Here is a 22,337-nt window from a genome sequence, read left to right as displayed (position 1 = left end):
ATACGAGATTCTTTTCATGAGAAAGTGAAGTGAAACTGTCGAATATTGGCGAAAACTATTCGAAAACGATCTTAACTTCATAAAAAATTTCTTGAAAATTGAGAATATTTAAAAAAAATAATAATTTGTTAGCATTTTTTCTCAATATCTACTTAAGATTAATATTCTTTCTCAAAAAAACAAAAAAAAGTTAATAAAATATGAGAAAATAATGAAAGATTTAGTAAAATAAGGGAAAGGTAATGTGGGCACCATTGTTACTACGCTTTGGCCCAGCCCATAACTGGTTTTCATTGGAAGGGGCGTGACTAAACTAGAGGTGGGCATGACCCGCCCACCTCTTGCTACCTTACTGCGCTGTGATTGGCTAGTGCTTTAAAATCAATGAAATAATTAATTTAAAATTTTTTTTTCCACATTTCTCCCATAGGTATTTGATAAACAATCGATTTAAGCAAGAAAAACAATTTTCTTTGAAAAATACGATAAATAATATTTCTTTTGGAATAATACTTCATGTTTCACCCAAATTATCGTTAACAGAAACAAAAAAGTTGAGAATTTGTGTTGTTTAATCGTGAAATGGATAAAAGATAAACGGGCATATTGTAGCCTTGTAAGCCGCCATTACATGGGCGGTAGGCTCACTTTACAGTCCAGTCGGTGGAGAACTCTAGTGGCGATTTCAGTAAACAGAAATGCAGTTACTACAGCTTGGCTATTTCTTGATTTTCTTCTCAGTATTTTTTAGGTTTATGAATTGAATTTGCTCGGAAGGTTTTTCAATTTTCAGTTCATGAAATAGTTCCTTAATCATCTTGGTAACTCACAAGACTTTTATAGGTCAACCTTACACTCACATACGACTCTTTAGACTTAAGTAGGACAACCTAACATGCACATTTAACCATGTTGGTAACTCTCAAGACTTATATAGGACTATCTTACACTCATAATTAACCATATAGACGACTCACTAGACCTGTAGAGGACTATCTCACACTCATACTTACCCATGTAACGACTCACCAGACTTTTATAGTACTATCTCACACTCATATTAAAATATGTAGACGACTCACTAGACCTTTATAGGCCTTTCTTAACACTCATATTTAACTATGTTGACGACTTAACAGACGTTTATAGGACTACATTACACTCATATTTTAACCATGTAGACAACGCACTAGACTTATACAGGGGACTATCTTACACTCATATTTAAGTATGTGGTGACTCACAAGACTTATATAGGTCAACCTTACACTCATAATTAACTACGTTGACGACTCATAAAACCTACGAAAATAAACACCTTACATTCACATTCAACAATGTTGGGAGTTAAAAAAATGGATTTAAATATTTCATCGTCTAAAGTAAACACAACTAAATTTCCATCAATTAAAATTCTGATCATTTAATTTTAAATACAATGAGCTGTAAGAAGCTCTAATGCAGAGAAAATTCCAAGGGCCAGCAGCTGGATTCGAACCCGGGATCTCTGCGTGAGAATCCATATGCTAACCGCTTAGCTAATCCCTTCCCTAAATTAAAATCCAATTAAATTAAACTGAATTTATTCACAATCAACTTATTTTTATGGAATATATTTTTTTAATTCCATTGAAATTTAATTGATAAAAATTTGTATCCATCTCTGGTACGATTCTCGTCTTAGACCTTCGATTTTATTTAATATTTAATGAGATGTGGTATTTTGACCTGGTACTGGCTAATCCAAATATAAAATTTCAGCTTCTAAACTTTTTAGCTTTTTGAGATATTTTGTTTTCAGGCAGACAGACGCCTACACTCATTTTCACTTATTATATTTTCACTTTTGTAAATATTTATTTATTTATTTAATTTCTCTATAATCACAGGCCAAACTATTAAGGCCTCTATTTGTACCTGTATTTATTCTTAGGGGACAATTGTCCCAGAATAATAAATTTCTTTTCTATTTCTATTTCTATTTCTACACTCACACACCCGAGTGAGAGAGTGTGTGAGAGAGAAAGAGAGAGAGAGCATTTTCCACACAAAAACCACTTTTTCGAACTCACGGAACCTGAAACCCAATAGTTCCGGTATAAAGTCTAAATCGAAAATTAGACACAATTGCAAAACTTTTTAAGGTTTTTAAGTAAACATTATTTTACAAAATTCTAAAATAATTATTATACAAATAAAAACAATAGTTCAGCGGTTAGTGTACTGGACTCCCATGCGGTGATTCTGGGTTCCAATCCAGCTGCTTGTTACAACTCTGTACCGAGAGAATATTGTTCTCTGAGAACAGCAGTGAAAGAAGCTCCGGACGCGAAAATCCTGTGTTATTGACGCGCCTTAAATTGAATATATACACACATAAATATATCTCTTAAATAATATATGTAAGGCTGAAGTCGAAAATAAAAAACTAACTGTGGCGGGTAAGATAAAGGAATTTGGCGCCAACTATCTGCAAGGCAACTCCCCCTTTATAATGTCAACAAGAAAAAAAGAAAATAAAAAGACAGACTGTAGACTGTGTAAAATAACAGAGAAAAGTATAGGATAAAATGTCCGTCCATAAATTTTACGATCTGACAAGGAAAACGAGATTTCGTCACATCAATCACTAAGATCTACTCTTCAAATATTCTATCTCCAAAAACAACTTTCAGTTTTCATATGTTAATTGCGTTTAAATTGGGAAAAAGCCTATTTTTACTTTAATTATTTCAATTCCATAGGCAAAAAAAACAAATTTTGAATATAGAATTTTTGCAATTAATTCACTGTTTACAAAAAACAATAAAAGTTAGCTTAAAAAGGAAGTGATCAGCTATGTGTGATTCCCATGAGGAGATCTCGGGTTCGAATCTAGCTGCTGGCCCTAACATTTTTTCTTAAATTAAACGATAAAATAAAAACAATAAATGTCCTTAAAAATCTTTTACCTATACCTAATCATTATTTGTATGGCTAATAAACGGTAAAGCAAGGAAGCTCATTGGTAACGATTTGTTTCAAATTTATCTATTACCGGATTGGCATTTGTAATGCTAAGTGATGAAAATTCCAAACGAAATTGTCTTATCACGTTTCGTACTTTGCAGACGGTTTTAGCTTAAGAGAGAGCTGATTTGCCTAGAATAAAGAATCTTCTATTAAATCATTGCTGGATATCTACGAAGTATATGTATCTGTAATATCGTCATCTTTCTTTTCAAGAATAAGGTGGCAGAACTGAGCTCCTGGTTGATATTGGATGCCTTCGAAAAAAATGACCGGATCGGGAGTAGCACTTCTCCTAAAATGAATAAAAACTGACAAAAGTAGAAACTAACTGAACTTTCATATCGATCAGATCAACAGAGGAGAAGAGATACTTCAATTATAATCAATAACAATCGACCAACTTTTTAAATAGTTTTTTAAAAGACTCAATATTTATAAGAAAAAAATAATTAAAATAAAATAAAATAAAATAAACCAAATGGGTTAAAAAGAAACCACTCTAGGCCTTACACGTATTTACCCACCTTAATTCCGTGTGAAGCATCTAAACCGCCAGTAGAAGCGCTCGCGACTCACATCCTTCCGCCACCACTTCATCCCCTCCCTCTCCTCTCCACGTCTGCTGGAAAAGCCCTCTCTATTGAAGATGAATTTCACAGATGATGAAGTTCCATTGGAGCGTAATAATATTCATCCATAAACTCAATAGAGAGTCAATCACCTACTAAATCCAGTTACTCAAATCTCTGCTCACATACCCTAAATTTCCACATATTTCCCAACTACATACCCGAGTGTAAATTGAATTAATTTTAACATCTATTTTTAGAAAGAAGAATTTCCATTGATCTATTATTAGTAAATTGTTGATCAAAAGAAAGGAACTAAATTACATTATTTACTCCTTAGACCGAGAGAAGTGGGTAAGCCAACATCTTCAAGGTGAATGAACATCGACTAAAGAACTCATTTGTTGAGGTTCACGCGAAATACTAAAGGGATCTCTACCGAGGAAGTTTATCACCCCAAGTACAGAACTTGATAGATGAACTGTACACAGCATAACTAATCTTCTAAGCGGAGAGTGCCAACCTAACAGCGCTAACTGTTTTGTTAGCTATAGCTGAGGTGGATGTCGATGACTACAGCCATGAAAACGAGAATTCTGTAGCTACAAATTCATAGGCAAGAGCAAAATATTGTGATATGATTAGGGAGGCTGAAGGGCTGAATAAAATAAAAGATAATATTACTGGCTAAGAATAGAATGGCTAGCATTAACTCTAACTTAGGAACGAGCTTACATTACAATGACAGAAAAACTGAATGACGAGTAGAGTAAGTCCGTGAAGAGAGTGTAAGAATGAATCCTCAGGGAGTGAATGCAATGCCTGGATGCGATTGAGTGTCCCGAGCGGTGGTCTGGTGTCCTTATATAAGGTCGTGAAGAGAGTGTAAGAAAGAATCCTCAGGGAGTGAATGCAATGCCTGGATGCGATTGAGTGTCCCGAGCGGTGGTCTGGTGTCCTTATATACTCTAAATATAAACTATTTCTAAAAGAATTGGCTAGACTGAATGACGAGTAGAGTAAGGTCGTGAAGAGAGTGTAAGAATGAATCCTCAGGGAGTGAATGCAATGTCAGGATGCGATTGAGTGTCCCGAGCGGTGGTCTGGTGTCCTTATATACTCTAAATATAAACTATTTCTAAAAGAATTGGCTAGACTGAATGACGAGTAGAGTAAGGTCGTGAAGAGAGTGTTAGAATGAATCCTCAGGGAGTGAATGCAATTCCTGGACGCGATTGAGTGTCCCGAGCGGTGGTCTGGTGTCCTTACATACTCTGAAGCTCAGGCAGCTTCCACTATCCTGAGCTCTACCTAGCTTTAACCCTCTAAACCTTTCGCGACCGCTCTTCCAATTTAATTTCCTAATTCAGTTACACCACAAACATATGTAGTTCCTTCCCAAGAAAGGCAGTAATAGAATAATCAGCTGGGACGAGAAGTAGCCAGAAATTCCTCTGCAATGCCTGCAAGAAGAGGATACTTGCATTTGCAATTCTTCTAAGTGCCTCTTAATTGGATTTCCCCCATTATCTCTGAATAACATAAAAATCTTACTATATTTTAAAAATTTAACGTTATTACCATAATTTCTCTCTCTTCTTTTTCACGAAACATAAGGATCACTAAAGATCTGCGGTACAAACCTGGAGGACCACTTATTTGAACTAGTTAAATAAAATTCAATAAAAATTTAAATACAGAAATCAATTTTGTAATCACTTTATTAAATAAGTGCGAAATAATTAAGAATGGAGAAAAAGCAAATAGTCTTTTGTTCCAGTCATTGCTGGAGAAAAATTGAACTAATCAAGCTAAGTTGAAAGTAAGTTAAGCAAAGTATTGGAAACCCCTCAAAAGTTAAAAAAAATATAGAAAACGAAAAAAAAAATACAGTTTGTAAAATAAAGTACGTGCTAGCAATGGTTTTAGGAAGTAGTAATGGTAGTTATAACACATTTAGGTTCCCGCTTAATAGGTTATGGGAGCAAGACCGAAGGAGCAAGAGCTCTTCCAAACTGAGCTTAATGTAATCGTATTTACATTGTTTGGAAGTTGCGAGTTTAGAATTTACTCGCAGTAAAGAGAGAGGTTGGCCTAAAAATAACACAGGCAATAATTGAAAGTAAAAGTGAGCCCCGGCAAGGAAAGAAATAGGCAAGCCAGCACCACTCACACACACACACACACACACACACACGCGCGTCTAGAGTATGTTATTAGGATCTTGAAAAGTAGAAGACTCTCTTAAAGAAGCGAGAGAGGGAGAGAGAGCTTATAAAGAGTTCTCTAGAGCGGAAGGAGGGTTCCACTAACATCAGATCTAGGATGTCAGTCTCGACCTAGCAGCAGAGGGCTGGCCAACTTCCTCTTCCAGAACTATACACCAAACCTCTTCTTTAAAAAAAAAAAACTTCTTCCTTACAAAACTCTCTTTACATTCTAGAACTCTTTAAACAACGTCCGTCGACAGTCGCACACCAAATACAGAGTTACGTACCCATACTCTGAGACTTACACCAACATCAAAAGTACGTCTTTAAAACCACTGTTTACTAAATCGTTATCAAAAAAGTTTTTTTTTTTTTTTTACTTAATCTCCACTCTTTCTGTATAAGCTGAAAGGAAGTATTGCAATCGTGACCAATTTTACTTTTCTTTGTGGCCACAGGAAATATTCGCTTTGAGATCCTTTGAGTAAAGACGGCAGTATCACTTTATTTTAATCAGCAAAGAAAGCATACCACGCTAGGGGGCAGCAATCTATCCCAATCTGGGGACTCTTCTCCTCTTCCTGGAGGTTCCCCAGAGAGAGGTCTATGGGTAGGTGATTATAGTAAAATTCAGATCTCTGGACTGTCGTGGGAAGCCAGGGCGGTGGGTGGTATTTCCGACAGGGTTTATAGGGGGTGTTGGCATATCATCCCCTTAGAACGGCCCAATATTTTAATTTAGGAATGAATTTACGGAATACGAGATCCTTTGGACCTCTAGGAAGTTTATCCCTGTCTACTAACTCCGCTCTATTTCTGGAAATCTCCTTTCAGAGCCTTCATCCCTTTTGAACTAAGTAAACCATCTAAGACCTATGAAATCATAAGGTTGTTGCAAAAAAAAAAAAAAATACAGTTATAAAGGAGGATTTGCTCTATATTATAAAGAAAATTTAAGAATTTTATCTTTTATAGAAAAAGAGAAAAAAAATTGTCAAAGTTGGGTGTTTTTCAACGTTACGCTTTTTCGTGCACTTTTTGACGATCAACCCTTACACAACTGTCCTACCGGACAGTTTTAATGCGTGGCAATGATAGTGGTCGCTCACTATAGAGCCTGGGCAGATAAGAAGTGTTAGAGGGGAATATTCCTTAACCCAGAATCCTCTAAGGGCGGAGCTTTCTTCGGAATATTTAGGGTGGAAGGATGATTCTTCGGAAGTTGGCTTCATAGGATAGATATCCCTTAAGATCCTGCACCTACTTCCTTCTCAAACCTCCCTCGAGTAGCTGGGGGAAGCTGAATCATCCCAGGTGATTCTCCTGCCATTATTGGGGGCCTAGCAGGTCTAGGTTCACAATATACAATAACCCAATATATAAAAAAAAAAAGATATTAATTTCAATAGGATGAAAAAATAATTACCATTTCAGTCGTGATATATTTATTCTGCCGAGCTTTCGACCTAGGGACTAGGTCATCTTCAGGGCTGTGACAGTACACAGCACAGAAAATCATCACACTTTCGATTTTCCAAACACAAAGATACTTAAATCAGAAACCAACACACAAAAAAGGAAAGTGCTAGAAATGATATATACATATCTAAGACAGAAAACAGTCAAAATTTCAAAACAGACTCGAACAATTTAAACAACATATACGCCAATACTTGACAATTGGCATCACTGACCCACACAACCTAACACATATCACACACAGACCGATCACACTCAGTCCATGAACAGACAAGACAGAAGACACACCAACCCTGTAATGTAAAATATTCCTTTGTAAACTAGGTAAATAATTTTTGTAAATTTCGTTACATTATACATATTCATTTTAATAAAATCATTGTTAACAATCTGTAAAATATGTTCCACAGCCCTGAAGATGACCCTAGTCCCTAGATCGAAAGCTCGGCAAAATAAATGTATCACGGACTGAAATGGCAATTATTTTTTTTCATCCTATTGAAACTATGAATCAGTAACCAAAAATAATGAACAACGATATTAATTTTAATTATTGAAGCCAACCAAATTCTATATAAAAGCATTTAGCTTTCAAAATAATTTTCTTCAAACCAATTATTTGTGATGAAATTAAATTCTAAAAGCATATATAATAAGTAGAGCAAAGACCGCATAATATTTAATTGAACCCATCTACAGCATATATATTCCAGAAATTAATCATTCAATTTAAATATTACATCAGCTGTTGTAGAGGGAATAAAGAAGGATTTCAATGGACATAGTGATGGAATACTACAGAAGCGACGCTGGCTGGTCTTTGCTATTTGTTGTGATGCGTTGTTGCCGTATCGAAGACTCCACACTATGTTAGAGTGTTAGTTACATTCCAGAGCCCTGGGGACATATGGTCAACTTTTCTTGACATAACAATAGTGAAAAATACAGTAAAATATAGCGAGAAATAAAATTAAAACAAAAAACTAAATATATAATTGAAATGATTGTTTTATTCTCTAAAACTAAAAATTTTCTGCCTTGATTTCCAGTTTGGTTATTCTAAAATCTTACTTGTTAATCACTAACAATTTTATTATTATTATCATGATTTAAGGCGCGTCAACATCTGAGGTTATTGACGCCTGCAGCTTTTTTTTAGGGCACTGTCCACCTCCGGACAGTGTCCTCTCGTTACAGACTACACTGTCCATCACCGGAGTTTGTAATAGTTTCAAAATTTTATTATATTTTTGAAAGACAATATAATTTTAATTTATTTTCTCTGATTCTACGAGAATAAAAGAGCAATCATGCTAAAGTTTCGTCTTACAAATTTTCACCGGAAGCCGGTATCCGTTTTTAAGGTTCTTTGCGTCCAAAATAGTGGTTTTTACAAAATGGCATGTCTATCTGGTGTGTACCGTATCCACCGAAACTCAAAAACAAAAACAAATAGTAAAAAAAAAAAGTTAAAAATTCTGATATTTCGAAGGATGCCATAATGCCATTGGTCCAAATCGATAAAACGGAAATACTACTTAAAATGAATCAATTCTTTTCATGTTTTTAGGCAATTTCCTTAAAAAACCGCATAAACGATTTACCTTAAAATTGGCATTCTAGTTGTACATGTATATTTTATTAATAGATACATATATACTAATTCATTCATTATTAAAACTGTACGGTAGGACAGTTGTCAAAAGAGTTGATCGTCAAAAAAAAAGTGCACCCCCACACTAGACTTAAAAGAACGGAACTAAACAGACGCTATCGACTACTTAAAAGACTCTTAGACGATAGATCAAACCTCTCTCTGGACAACAAAAGACTGATTTAAACTTCTATTTTAAAAACCCATCTATGGGCGTATGGAATAGAGCTGTTGGGTTCAACCAAACGCACCAATCTCCAAAGGATTCAATCTCTTCAATCTAAAATACTTCGAACTATCGTAAACGCTCCACCTGGACTATACACACTGACATTAACATTCCCTTTTATCGCACAAGTCGCTGAAAACACGATACAGGAAACTCTCCACTTCAGCCTGCAATCTCATATAAATCCTTCTAGCTCAAAATCTTTCTTCAAGAACTCTTCCTGACAACCCGACAAGACGCCTTAAAAGACAGTGGCCTCGTGATCTCCTCTCTAGTGAAGAGAGTGACTAACCATATAATGTTTTGGAGTATTACCACTGGGTAACTTCTCCACTCGTTTACCTTATCATTTGTTACTCTGTTATCACTGATACTTATAGCGCTAACGCGCTGATTGTAGCACGAATAAACGCAAGAATAAAAATTTAATAAAGTGCACGAAAAAGAGTAACGTTGAAGAATACGAGTAACACCCAACTTTGACATTTTTTTTCTCTTTTTCTATAAAAGATAAAATTCCCAAATTTTCTTTATAATATAGGGCTAATCCTCCTTTATAACTGTAATTTTTTTGCCACAACCTAGATGTAATAGATTTCCAGAAAAAAGTTGCGAAACATTTGGGGGAAAAAACGGCATTTTCAGATAATGTTCTTGTTCTTTCCTATCTTCTTCTGGTAATATTTTTGGTAAATATAGATTCTAAAGTGATAATGCAATATAACACTATGTACGAAGTTTGAAGAACATTTGTGACTTAGGACTTCGAGAGAAAGACTTGGAGAAAGTCAGGCGGGGGTGTGCCCTCAGGAGTTTCTTTTTTTTTTTAAAGCCAAACTTAATAATCTTTAATGTATACACGAACGTTACAGTAAAGTTTTCTCAAGATAATAACAACTTCTAACAAGAAAACAAAGAAAAAGAAGTTTGTGGAGTGGAAAAAAAAAGATTGAATTAAATATCCTTAATTTTCTCTAAGAACGGAAAAACTTAACTTGATTTTTTTTTTTGTTTTTTATTAATACAGTTTCCCAGAACTTTGGTTTATAAATGAACTAAAATAATCTTTTAGAGGGCATTTAAAAAAAAAAAGAAAGGGAGACGTGAACGTTTAACTGGATTCCCCAAGGATTTAATCCGATAATTCCATCACAATCCTTGATATGATCGGATTATTAATAATTAATAATACCAGAGAGAGAGCCCGTTTTGCTCAAAGTTGTTTTTTTTGTGCTGTTCAGGTCAGCGCTAGGCGACAAACCTACGGGAAAGGACCTAGCGCACCTAGAGTTGAAATGGAGAAGTGGTATTATTAGCAAAAATTAGTTTGATAAACATCCAAACCAAAATAACTGTCCTAAAAGAACGATCAGTTCCATTATTTATATTAAACCTACGCTCATCCCTAATAATAACGAAGCTGTAATTAAATTGGTATCCCATAAAACTGTAGAGCACATCTCACCACTCCACTTAAATCAAAGTTTTCTGAAAAATATCTCTAGCAATATTCCATTGTAACTCTTAATACCTGTCTTATTAATTAATAAAAACACTTCAGGACAGCCTACAATTCATTAAAAAGAAAAGCCTATAAAATTCAAAACCAAATTAAAATAATAAGCTCAGTTTTTAGCGAATTGAATTCTCAAGCAGAGAACCCGGGTTCGACTTCCAGCCGGCCCTTACATTGTATCTTCCAATAGGAGAGCTTCATACAGCTTGGACCCTTGTAGTCTAAGACAAGAGAAAACTGTAGAGAGGCCGGCAGTGCAAAATAAAGCTCTGGGAGCCTTATAATCTCAGGAGTTGTGGCGCCTTAAATACGAGGGTCGTTTGAAAAGTCCGTGCAAAGTCTGAGAGATAGCACTACTGGCGCGTATCGAGGTTATGTTTAGTTAGTAGCATCTCTTGGAAGAACACACACCAAGTTTCAGCCAGATCGGTCTATTTCTTTGTGTTCGGCATTCGTTTGAATCGAGGAAGTCGAGTGATTTTCAAAAAATGGACGAAAAAGAATTTCGTGTGCTGATTAAACACTACTTTATGAAAGGCAAAACGCCTCAGGAGACTAAAGAGAAGCTTGATAAACATTATGGTGACTCTGCACCTTCGATTAGAACAGTTTATAAGTGGTTTCAAAATTTTCGGAGTGGCCATATGGGCACAAGTGACGCTGAACGTTCTGGACGCCCTATTGAGGTTACTACTCCAGAAATCATTGATAAAATCCATGATATGGTGATGGATGACAGAAGAGTGAAGGTGCGTGAGATTGCTAGTGCTGTGGGCATCTCGAATGAACGGGTACATAATATTTTGCATCAACATTTGGACATGACAAAGCTATCCGCAAGATGGGTGCCGCAATTGCTCACCCTTGACCAAAAACGAAATCGTGTGAAGTGTTGCAAGGAAGGTTTGCAGCTGTTCCAGAAGAATCCGCAGGACTTTAAGCGTCGTTTCGCCACTGTGGATGAAACATGGATACATCATTACACTCCTGAGACCAAAGAACAATCTAAACAATGGGTTACCAAGGGGGAATCTGCGCCAAAAAAGGCGAAGACCATTCCTTCGGCCGGAAAGATTATGGCGATTGTCTTTTGGGATTCGCAAGGAATAATCCTCATCGACTATCTGGAAAAGGGTAAAACTATTACAGGTGCATATTATTCATCGTATTGGACCGTTAGAAAACCGAGCTGCAAGAAAAACGCCCACGATTGGCCCACAAAAAAGTCCTTTTCCATCACGGCAACGCACCAGCTCACACCTCACCAGTTGTGGTCGCAAAATTAATGGAAATAGGGTTCCAACTCGTTTCACATCCCCCCTATTCTCCAGACTTGGCGCCCTCGGACTACTATTTGTTCCCCAATATGAAGAAATGGCTGGCGGGAAAAAGATTTTATTCAAACGAGGAGGTGATTGCAGAAACGAATGGCTATTTTTCAGACTTGGACAAATCCTATTATTCGGAAGGGATCAACAAACTAGAGCAGCGTTGGACGAAGTGTATAAGCCTAAAAGGAGACTATGTTGAAAAATAAAAAAGGTTTACCCCAAAAAATTAAGTAGTTTTTATTTTTGCACGGACTTTTCAAACGACCCTCGTATATATATATATATATATAAATAAAATAGAAAGGGTTAATTCAAATCTGTAATCAGGAAGTTAATACATATAAATTCAATTATTGGACCAACCAGAGAATGTCAATAAAATAAAAAAAGGAACATTTGTTCGTTGCGTAATATTAAAATGGGCGGGAATGGCAAACTTTTCAAATATGATAATAATCTAAAAGAATTTATTTATGGTACAATATCTGAAATTGGAATCTGTAATTGGAACATTTTAAACATTCCATTTTTTATTACAAGCAATTACATTTGTAACTGTATACTGTAATGTAATAGTATTGTTTGAATTTAAAAATTGTTTTTTGAAGTTATTGGTTACTGAGAACTTGGCTCGTAACAGTGGCGTGAATGGTAGGTGATTTGTTGCGCGATCAGTATTACTCTGGACTGATTCTTTTTTAATAGAAATCATATCCTTGATTCAGAAAGATGGAAATCAGGCTCAAAGCCACTCGCCAGATAAGACTGCACTGGGAATATAAAACGTGAACTACCAATATTAAATCGCACTAGTAATGAAATTCGATTTTCAGTTCGATTTCAAGCGAAAAAACAAAAATGTTTTGTACCCAAAAACATCTAATTCAGCTGCATTTTCCTCAAATGAAAATAAGAAACAGATACAGTTCTATTTAACTGTATATTTTTAAATATTTTTAAACAAATATTACAACACATAAAAGATAGAATTGTTTCTTTAAATAATCAAATAAGATATCACCTTATTATAGCCCAATGAGCATACGCTAAAAATAATTTATTATTGTTCTAATTAAATATTTATTTTAAACCTTTATTTATATTTGAAGAGAATATGTTTCAAAAAATTTATATTATATAAATATTTGCCGCCATACTGGCAATGAAAACTCTATAACAAGTATTATTATATACGTAGAGTTATAAGGAAATCAAATACTGAATTTACTTCTTCAAAAAAAAATAAATTGCAATTTATGCAATAACCAAGTGAAGATATTAGCTAAGAGTGCAAGGCACTACTGCACCTGGGAACAGGGCAGGTTCGAATCCAGCTATGAACATTGTAGATTGTGGATTGTAATAGAAGGGCGGTTCCACCCAAAAAGGGGAAACAACGCAGGCAATCCAAAATGTCCATTGTTCCCCGCCCACCCCTCACCTCATCAGAGATACCGGGGTTTTAAAACAATAAATCCGGCTAAAGTTTGCCAGATGCCAGTTACAATAAACTAATAAAGTAGCAACAGGACACTTAGGGAGCATGGCGACTAAATCGCCACAGTGCACTGAATAATCATAGAAAGTTCTGGTAAAGATTACCAGATGCTACAATCTCCGGTAGGGAGACATTTGACCTTGCGAAGCGCGAGAAATCTAGTTTTAGAATAAACGGGGACACACTTCTACAAAGTGCCGCACAGTCTCATTGGACTCAGATTGGCGAGACTGGGTAAGGCCGCATTTGAAAAGATGGTACGCTAAATTCGCATGTCCACTCAACCATCTGAACCTAGCTGGCGGATCCGGGACCTGCTAAAACCAACTATAGCCGTTATAATAGCTATGAAAATAATTTGAAATGAGAAATAACGCTGTCTAGATGATTAGAAGTTTCCGGATACCTATATCATTACGTGTTGTTTTAGATTAAAGGATTAGTCTAATAATACGACAAGGAGGTGAATTATTAGAGGATTTTAATGCTCTCTGGAACTGGGCTCTTCGCTGGGTGATAAACAAGATTTTTTCCTACTTTGCGGGAGTAGGAATATGAACGTGCGAAACGATGTTAACACTATTTTGATGGGGGTAGCCGAGCACAAGGCTTGCGGTTAAGTTTGTTATGTTAATGGCTACGGATGAGTTAACTTCACCAGCCTCTTCCATACAACCTCTATCTTCACTTCTCTTTAACGACTTGTACGAGAGATGGGCGGTGTAAGGCTGCAAAGTTGCAACAACGCTGTTAGAACGCAGATATAACTGTTTTAATGAATTGCTCCTGCCCCCCCTTCTAGCAGTCACCACTGGAGGGTATCTAGGTAGGGAGAAACAACCCCGCTGTCTGTAGGGACTGTACTAAGTGCCCTGGCTCGCTCTCCAATGTACCATGTACCCGTGTAGCACAACTCCCTCGCTAGGGTGCCGATGTAATCACGCTCTTACTGGCCTGTTGGGGGGGCTAACTTGTGGTAAATTCCAACAGTTAATAAACTTGTTTAATGAAATAGTCCCAGGTCCAGCTCCCAACGGAGGGATGTCGTCCGCTCACTGGTTACCACTTACCCAGTGGCCCTGGCTAGGTAAACAGCGTGGAAATACTGGCCACCAACAGTTTCTACTGACCACTCTACCAACGCCTTTGTCCACTACTAGACGCGCACTACCTTACCCTAGCTTATATTATATTAGTCAGTACTGTTTGCCTTAATAGTTAACATCTCTGGATATACAGTGAAAACAAAAACCGTAATGTTAACCTTGCAAAACTTCTCTCCTACAATAAGGATTCAACAATATTTTCAAAGTAATTAATTACTTAATTACAGTAAAAGTCTGCACCAATATTAGAAGCAAATTGAATTGGATTACATTGAACCTCAATTTAAGAAGAGAACGCAAAAAGTCCACAAGCAAGAAAAGAAGACGAATTATAGAATAAAGCAATTTCCAGAGTGATGCTGAAAACTGAACTACAATTGAAAAACGATTTCTTAAGGCGTGGTAGCGAGGGAAAAAAAGAAGCAAAAGGGAGAAGGAAGAACAGTGGGAAAATTGGACCGAAGATGGAAAGTAAATGAGACGATGACTATGAGAAGAACAAGAAGTTGGACGCTCCTCCTAAAGCTGATGAAATACGAGGGTCGTTTGAAAAGTCCGTGCAAAGTCAGAGAGATGGGGTGATCAACTTCCTCGGTAGAGATCCCTTTTGTATTTCGCGTGAACCTCAACAAATGAGTTCTTTAGTCGATGTTCATTCACCTTGAAGATGTTGGCTCACCCACTTCTCTCGGTCTAAGGAGTAAATAATGTAATTTAGTTCCTTTCTTTTGATCAACAATTTACTAATAATAGATCAATGGAAATTCTTCTTTCTAAAAATAGATGTTAAAATTAATTCAATTTACACTCGGGTATGTAGTTGGGAAATATGTGGAAATTTAGGGTATGTGAGCAGAGATTTGAGTAACTGGATTTAGTAGGTGATTGACTCTCTATTGAGTTTATGGATGAATATTATTACGCTCCAATGGAACTTCATCATCTGTGAAATTCATCTTCAATAGAGAGGGCTTTTCCAGCAGACGTGGAGAGGAGAGGGAGGGGATGAAGTGGTGGCGGAAGGATGTGAGTCGCGAGCGCGCTTCTACTGGCGGTTTAGATGCTTCACACGGAATTAAGGTGGGTAAATACGTGTAAGGCCTAGAGTGGTTTCTTTTTAACCCATTTGGTTTTTCAATTATTTTTTTCTTATAAATATTGAGTCTTTTAAAAAACTATTTAAAAAGTTGGTCGATTGTTATTGATTATAATTGAAGTATCTCTTCTCCTCTGTTGATCTGATCGAAATGAAAGTTCAGTTAGTTTCTACTTTTGCCAGTTTTTATTCATTTTAGGAGAAGTGCTACGCCCGATCCGGTCATTTTTTTCGAAGGCATCCAATATCAACCAGGAGCTCAGTTCTGCCACCTTATTCTTGAAAAGAAAGATGACAATATTACAGATACATACTAATAGAAGGTAAAAGCTGTTCCCAAAATATAGAAGGCTACCGGAGAAGATGGAATTTTTATTCCTCTATCGTGTGAGTATTCTCAGAGTCAAGAACTGGAGTCTACAATTCCGAACTAAATCTACGAAGATGAAGGTAGTAGATATGGTTTACCGATTAGCTATATACCCAAAAAAAACAGTAAGTGATAGATTGAGGAGTACAATTTTCAGAGAATGTTCACCTCCCCAAACGGAGAAGAAGTTAAGATAGTATGGACATTTTAGAAGGAACTACCAGAAATGATGAGAAGCTGGAAGCTTTCCGAAGAAATGGAAAAAGGGAAATGCAACCGGATGTTGACAAGAGGAGATGACTAGGATTGGGGGCTTTGGTGAGATGGTTTGGCCAAAACGGAAACGTCGTCGACGAGCAGCGATTAATCTTGTCCAGCATAATCTTTTCAAATATTTAATCAAAAACAACACGATATTATAAATTTTTTTAGAAATTACACCTCAGAATTTGCAAATATTCTGTGAGCGAAAAAATTGCAGAATTTTTGTAATTTACAATTTGCATAAATACATACAATAAGTAAATATGGAGAGAGTGATGAACTGGTGCGGGAAGAGCAGGAGGAGGGAAGCTACCCAGCGGTAGCACTCTCTATAGGACAGAGGAGAATATGAGGAGGAGAATATGAGTGGGAGAGAGGAGAGATTTAGTTCTTCAGACTGTAAGGAAGTCGCGGGGCCACTGGCGATTCAGTCGACGAGGAGTATTGTTAGGGATGTCAGAGGAGGCGAGAGACTGTACTAGAGGATTGGAGCAAGTAGAGAGAGCAGTATGGAATTTTTGATATTTAGTCTTGGCGAGTTGGTCTATGAAGGGAATGTTGAGGTCGTTGTGAAGGGTGAGGTTAGTCACCGTAGAAAGGAGCGTCAGCTATCTGTCGGCAGGAGTTTTGACTGAAATGTCTTGTACAGTCCGTACGTTTGTAGGTTTGGCTGAACCTTGCTGCTCTAGTCCTGTAAGTCCACATAGGTTTGAGGACAGTACTGTATATTAAACGTTTGAGTTCTAAGGGCAATTTGGAGCGTCGTCCACTTAGTCTGTAAAGAAGTTTCGCACGTTTTGTCATTGCTTGTCTTTTAAGTCTAGTGTGTGGGTTCCATGTGAGTTGCTTGTCTACGTAGAGCCCAAGGTAGCGCACCAGATCTGTATAAGGAAGAGGATTGCTGTGCAGAACTAAAACCGTGAATATTGCGTTTCAATCAATGCTGCAATCAATTTCACTTTAAAGTCATAATAAAATATAAAAGAATTCATAATTTATAAACTGAACCGATACAAGGCAATTCTGAAACAAAAGCAATTTCTCGATATTGCCTGTCAGCTTCCAGTAATCTATCAACTCAAATTGAAGAGTGATAAAAAAGAAAAACAATGGATGGCATAACAAAGAAAAAGGATATTAATATAAAGAAATGTCTGTCAGCCTTGACATCTACATGGTTTGCTGAAAAGACGGATATATTTTAATGGAAAAACCTTGTTTTCCGTTCTGTATGATAACCTGAGAAGGCCTTGACAGAGCAGGTTATATTGATTTAAAAAGAAAAAATCAAAATAAAACCCCAAATGACTTTCATTGTCTGCAGTTATTAAAATATTTTTTTTTTTTTTTTGAAATTCACAATTTGTAATTTACTTTTAAGTTTACTTGATTCATTATGCTCTCTCCTCATAAAGACGCTGGTCTTTGCTTATCGCTCCCTTAAATTCCATTTAGAATCTATTGAACCTTGGCTAAAGAAATGGAGAGTTAAAATCCAATGAAAACAAATGTAATTACATTACATTCTCCCTAAGGCGAACTATCCTTCCACCCGTTTACCTAAACCTCACTCCTCTTCCCTTAAAAGATTTTGTTAAGTACCTAGGACGTACTGCACGTGTTGTGTCAGCGTGAGGGGCTTGTATGGCTAAGGATGTTACTTCTGGAGGTGAAAACCAAGGCCTGAGAGTCACTCTCCAGAATTAAGAGTCTGATTAAACGGACGGGTCTGGAGGGCGAGTTCTAAAGTGAGGGGAGCCACAATAGATCCAAAGGGGTCGCAGTGGCGTAGGCCTTGAGGCCGCCCTAATTTAATCTATTCCATTCTAAGACTACCTAGGACTCTGTATGGACATGAACAAACGAATCCACATGCTGGACTCAAACGAAAAGAACTAAACGGACGATTCACAATCTTCTCTCTAGACTTCTTGAAAAACGATTTAAGCTTTCACTAAACAATAAACGACTTATCTACCCAATGATACTGAAACCTGGCCTGGACTTACAGAATGTAACTTTGGGGCTCAGTCACAGCTTCCAATATCTACAAGAATCTAATCCTTCCAGTAAAAAACACTCCGCCGAAACCGCTAATGTTCTAATTATAACTTGCACCAAGATTTCCTTTTGTTCCTTATGTTTCAGAAGCTTCAAGATACCATTACCTTAAATTCTACACATATCAATCACCTCACATCCTAATCCACTAGTATCCCAACTTACTGCACATTGCCTGGAAATACTCCAAGACGGCTGAAGCGTAGGAGGCCACGCGATCTACTCTCTATGAAGTAAAAGTGCCAATGGACGATAGTGAACTGTTTTTCTTTCGGGAGTTCCACCAATGGGATGAATTCTTCCCTCAAGTTACTCATGTTTACACTTGTGTCAAGTTATATCAGTTTCACTTATTGCAGAAAAAAGAAAAGTATACTTGATCCAACAGAACTATTTGTTAATGAAGTCTTAGCCACCGACTGATGAATGAATAAACTTTGTTTCATTTTAAGACATGTGACAGGACCTTTAAAGCGAATCATTTTTTTTGTATTTTAATTTCTAAAAGCCTCAAGTAAGAATACAATCATTATGGTGCAAGTAATCATTAAAAACAGTTTAGTAATAATAAAAAATAAAAATGAAAGAGAAAAAGTAATTTAGGTATAAATTATTGTCACGCTAAAAGATGGTATTGTATTCAAATTCTATCACACAGGTAGACAATAAGAAATAATAACGAAGGTATGCTACATGAACTTTAACCTATTATAAGGCATAATAATATCTGTTTGGCTCGCCCACTAAATATATCATTTTTTTTTTTTATTTATATTCCTTTTTTTTTTAAACGCTTATCACTTTTACTAAAATAGATTTAGGAGCTGTTGCCTTAAAAGTGGGAAAAAAATCTTCAAAACGGGTTATTCTGGGACGTAAGTCCTCTAAGAGGTGTTGGCAAGTTTAAGATAAAGACCTAAATCTGACTGAAGGGAGATTACTTAATTATCGCAGGGATCAACGCAAAAGTAATCATTATATCATAGTTAAGTTTAAAAATATGAATATATAGGTTTCGTGACCGTAAATTGTTAATCTAAGGATTCAAGATTGGCGAGGAATCGGTCAATTAAAAAACAAACTCGTCTTCTTGCCAACGTTTCGACAAATATATTGTCCTCTTCAGGGCGTGGCTCTGCGGGTTGGTTGAGTTACAGAAACTGTAGCCACGCCCTGAAGAGGACAATATATTTGTCGAAACGTTGGCAAGAAGACAAGTTTGTTTTTTATTTGACCGATTCCTCGCCAATCTTGAATCCTAAGTTTTAAAAATATGTATACATACATATTAAAACGGAAGAGGAAGTGCCGTATAAAGCATTGATTAAGTTTCCGGTACATCCTCCAAACTTTAAGGACAAAAATGTAGAAGAATATCCATTCCTTTAACAGTGACAATGGAGTCAAAGAATCCGCTATCACCCGTGATATCATTGATATGACTAGAAATAGCCGTGAGAGGCAAAAGAAGAAACTACGAGGACGCCGACTTCAAAAAGGATCACCAAACAGCGTGAACACCGACGATGTGCTGATTATGGCCAAGGATAATGGCAACTTAGCAATGAACAGATTTGGCGGTAGTAAGACTTGGGCAATGACACAAGAATGTGAGAATATGCTCAGGATATGAGAGCGAAAAGTGTGGCAGAAGATCTTCGGCCAGGTGTACAATAACGGTGAATGAAGGATCTGAAAGAACGAAGAACTCAAAAGAATATACGGAGAACCCGGACATTTCTTGTATCAAAAAAAAAGGTAGGCTGAGATGACTCTGCCATGTTGAACGGATGTCCCATTACCGAGTTCCGAGAAAAGATTTATAAGGACACCCAGGGTGGGGAAGGCGCTCGACGTAGAGGACGTCCCAAGAATAAGATGGTTAAATGATGCAGAAAGTGATCTGCGAAAGGCAGGTATTAGAAGATGGCGCCAAAAAGCCGAAGATATGGAAGAGTGGCACTCCCACTTAAATGTTGTTCCTGATCCAACTGTAGGACTGTAGCACTAACTATAAGAAGAAGAAGAAGCGATCTGGAGATAGAACCCGGAGACTACCAAGACTTAAGTGCACCCAGACACCAGGGAGTAATCGACAAAGGTGGGTTCAGAGGCTGAACAGTTTCTCTACATGCAATATAATGCAAATAACTTAACTCCGTACTTTGTTCAGTCATTTATTAGGTTTTAGTTATAAGTAATAAATTTTAACGCCAACGTTTCGAGACTAATTAAGTTCATCTCCAGAGCTTAGATTTTTTTTCTTATTAATTATCTATAAGAACGTATTTTTCTAGAATACTGACTTGCGCACTGCAAAGAAAGATTTTTAAGTCAAATCGAGAAAAACCTAAAAATATTAAAATGAAACTATTGAAGATATGCATTTCGTAAAGAGGTAGGAACTAAATTAAATATTTTATTATTTATATTTTAAATCTACTTTTCACCTTTATTTATTTTTAATAAAGTTGACTCATCACTTTTTCAGCTGTTAGATAGATTCAGTTCTCAGAAAGTATTACATTTCATAATTCCAGCTAATAGATAAGTATTACGAAGTGAGCAATTTGAAGATGAATATATATCTTTCGATAGACACACTGTTTTGCTTCATCATTCAAAAAAGAAAATGATAGATAACTGAAACAAAAAAGCAATTCTCAAAAACAAAAAGTTAGAAAGATAACTGAAACAAAAAAGAAGTTGCAGTAAATAAAAGTATAACTTTCATTACAGTAGGAATAACTAATTTACTTCGCAAACTAAATTCTGGCAAACGAAGCCCAGCAGGTATTTAAAAATTCGAATCGAAAATCTGTACGATTTCAAAACTTTCTTTTTGAAGTACCTGTGCGTGAGTGAAACAAGCTATCTCAAAGAGAAACCTGTAGAAACCAACAGTTGGACCCGAAACCTCTTAAGATTCACAAAGAACCCCGCACAAAACAATTAAAATTCTTCCAGCATCTTACTTGGTACCGAGAAGAATGACCCTAAACCCAGCTTCAACACAAACTTACAACATCTATAACATGATGAATGAATTTGTATCCTTTTCTGTCTTGATATAGTGTACCAAAAAAAAAGGATCTGTCATTAGATCCGTTAAGTAGAGTTGTATCCTCAAATTACCAATAACCTACCTAGTAAGTGATCCAATAAGAAACATAGAATCACTACAAAGCTTAAAAAAAATTGTTGAAAGTCACTTCCGGTATCTCAAAAAAAAAAAAAATTAAGTAAAGAAAAGTAAAGTACTACAGTCGACTCTCGATAAATCGAAATCCAAGGGACTACAAGAAAAATTCGAATTATCGAGAGTTCGAATTATCAAGAAGTTTGAATTATCAAGAAGGGGAAAAAAAATTCGAATCATTAAGAGTTTTTATTATGTATATATGTATGTACATACGTATATTGAAAATACGTATGAGCTTACCTAAGTTTTAGACATATACAGCCTCAAGTAAAAAAGTAAAAATAATGAAAACGACAAAAAAGAACAAAAAAATTACATATGTATTAACATTTCAATAAATAGTAATATACATATGTACCTAATTAAAAAAATGAAGAACAGTTTTTTGTTACAATGTGGCTTGACTTAGTCAAGTGACTTAGAATTGCAGAAAGCGCTGATGGTGGAATATTGAAAGTTTTGGCGATATCTTCTTTTTTTCGAACCACTTTTCACGGCTACGATACTGTTTTCTTTGTGGGACACAGTAAGGGAGACGTACTTCCTATCGTGACAAACTAAGAAAGAGAATTGTAAAGTTAAACTGGGCTGGAAGGAGGGAAACATTACGCAGGAAATGAACAATGAGCGGAAAATGAGAAGTAAACATTACTAGGGAAAATTCGAATTATAAAGAGGGGAAGCGGCCTCGTTCGAATTATAGAGCCTTCTCTCTCCCTGTTGTTAAGAAAAGGATTTCG

The 22,337-nt window shown here is 36.2% G+C and overlaps 1 protein-coding gene across 3 annotated transcripts in view; it reads right to left on the bottom strand.

The window, feature by feature from the left end:
• The window catches only part of dally (division abnormally delayed protein), a 442,796-nt gene that overhangs the window by 319,949 nt on the left and 100,510 nt on the right, over positions 1 to 22,337 (bottom strand). The gene's annotated exons all lie outside the window — the stretch shown is intronic.

The sequence above is a fragment of the Rhodnius prolixus genome, unplaced genomic scaffold (genome assembly GCF_049639745.1).
Source record: "Rhodnius prolixus isolate KJV_2025 unplaced genomic scaffold, Rpr scaffold_13, whole genome shotgun sequence".
Taxonomy (NCBI): Eukaryota; Metazoa; Arthropoda; class Insecta; order Hemiptera; family Reduviidae; genus Rhodnius; species Rhodnius prolixus.
This window is presented reverse-complemented; position numbering and strand designations above follow the sequence as displayed.